This window comes from Nicotiana attenuata, unplaced genomic scaffold, assembly GCF_001879085.1.
Source record: "Nicotiana attenuata strain UT unplaced genomic scaffold, NIATTr2, whole genome shotgun sequence".
Lineage (NCBI taxonomy): Eukaryota > Viridiplantae > Streptophyta > Magnoliopsida > Solanales > Solanaceae > Nicotiana > Nicotiana attenuata.
Genome location: NW_017670842.1, coordinates 54,868 through 57,509, shown reverse-complemented (window position 1 = coordinate 57,509; position 2,642 = coordinate 54,868).

Sequence of the window (2,642 nt, the reverse complement as noted above, 5' to 3'; positions counted from 1 at the left end):
ACAGGTAAAAAAATTAGGGTTTATTTTATTACTTATTTTCAAATATAGCGACCAAAGATGGTCGCTTTTGGTCAAACGGTCAAGAAAGGCGACCAACGTTGGTCGCTATTTTGGTCAAACCAGTCAATACTTATATAGCTACCAAAATAGCGACCGATATTGGTCGCTTTTTTTAATTGCAGAACTCAAAATCGGGTTTCCCCTCCCAAAATCTTATTTTCTCTCACACAAATTTCCCAACTTCTCTCTCAACTATTTCTCCTCCCCTTCTCTATTTCCCTTACACAAATCAATCCCCCCCACCCGTTGCCACCACTATCACCGCCGCCGCCACCACTGTTACGCCGCCACCACCACTGTCAGCCACCACCACTGTTACGCCGCCACCACCACTGTCAACGCCGCCACCACTGTTCCGCCGCCCCCCACTGATTTTAGCCTCCTTTTAATCTACCAAGGTTAGTAATCTACCTATTAGCTTTTTAATTTTTAAATTTTGCTATATAATTTTATGTAATTTGTTAGAGTTTTTGCCTATTTAGTATTAGGGTTGTTTGTTTGAACTACATTAGGTAATATGAACTTTTTACATTAGGGTTGTTTGTTTGAACTACATTAGGTAATATGAACTTTTTACATTAGGGTTGTTTGTTTGAACTACATTAGGTAATATGAACTTTTTACTATTAGGTAATATGAAATTTTTACTATTTAGTATTAGGGTTGTTTTTTTTGCCTATTAGCTTTTACTTATATTGAGTTCAATTGTGAAAAGATACAATTCATTGTCTTAGAAGAGGAGCAATACCTAAATAAGAGTACCTAAATTCATGCTTTAAACTATGAATTATACATTTATAAGATAAGAAAAAAGATTTAAAGGGAGGAGTTTATTGATGTATTAACTAATTCAATCTGTTCTTGCTTTATTTAAATAGATGGAACATCGTTCTTGGATGTACAATAGGAATTATCCTAATCGGCGGGGATTGCGGGAGGATTTTGTAGAAGGGGTTGAGGACTTTATTAGACATGCAATGTCACTTCCGCCATACATAAAAGAAGGAGTAATTAGGTGCCCTTGTGTTAAGTGCGACTGTATGAAGTTTGGAAAACCGGAGGAAGTTAAGGTTCATCTTTATATGAAGGGGTTTATAGCGAATTACTTTGTGTGGACTTATCATGGAGAGATGGATGGTAGCGATGGGATATTTCATAACATGGTTCTTGGTGAAAGTAGTAGGTCGAGGGAGAATAGAAATAGTGATTCTAGAATTCATGATATGGTTGCGAATGCTTTTGGAATGCACTTTGGGGGTGAGCCCAACGAAAATGTTGAACAAACTCCTAATGATGAAGCAAAACGTTTTTATGAACAGTTAGAGGAATCTAGTCGTCCACTACGTAAAGGTCGTCCGCACTCTGAGTTGTCTGTTGCAGTTAGATTACTAAGTATGAAATCTGATTGGAATATTTCTCAAGGAGCCATGGACTCTGTCATTGACCTTATGCGTGAACTAGTTGGCGAGGAAATCGAATTACCTGGTGATTTCTATAAGGCAAAGAGATTAGTTTCTAAGTTAGGACTTTCGTCAATGAGAATTGATTGTTGTGAAGATGGTTGCATGTTATATTATAAAGATGATGCAAATTTAAGCATTTGTAAATTTTGCGGAAAGCCTCGTTTCAAGAGGCTTTCCAGCGGGAAGATGGTCGCTATCAAGGCGATGCATTATTTACCTCTTATACCTAGGCTAAAGAGGTTATATGCATCGATGAGTTCTGCTCCTCATATGAGATGGCACTTTGAAAATAGAAGACCACCTGATGTTATGTGCCATCCTTCAGATGGAGAAGCTTGGAAGCACTTTGATAGGACATATCTAGATTTTGCTAGTGAACCAAGGAACATTCGGTTAGGTCTGTGTGCGGATGGCTTCACGCCTTTTTCTGTATCTGCGACACCGTATTCGTGTTGGCCTGTCTTTCTTACACCTTATAATCTACCACCCGAGTTGTGCATGACTAGTCCATATATATTCTTAAATTGTATTATCCCCGGTCCACGTAATCCGAAAAGTTTGATAGATGTATATTTGCAACCTTTGATTGATGAGCTAAAACAATTGTGGTACGATGGTGTTGAAACATATGACATATCAACCAAGCAGAATTTCAATTTGCGTGCTAATTTAATGTGGACAATTAATGATTTTCCTGCGTATGGAATGTTGTCTGGGTAGATGAATGCTGGGAAGCTAGCTTGTCCTTACTGCATGAAAAATAGTAAAGCGTTCACTTTATGGCCGAAAGCAATCATGGTTTGATTGTCATCGTCAATTCTTGCCTGAGGGTCATGAGTTTAGAAGAATGAATAATGTGCCATGTGCTAGGAATAGGCCCAACAGGTACACGGTTGCCCTTACGAATGATCCATTATATCCGCCTATGTCCATATTCAATCAACCAGGCCGATGTTCTAAGGATGGTAGAAAGAGAAATTTGAGTGATATGGAGTTCAAGTCAGCTACACTTCATGTGTTGCTAAATTGTCCCGAAGTAGTACCATTTCTCAAGTAAGTATTGATTTAATAGTTATCAAAATATAAAATTTACTGTGATTACATCTCAATGCAACTACT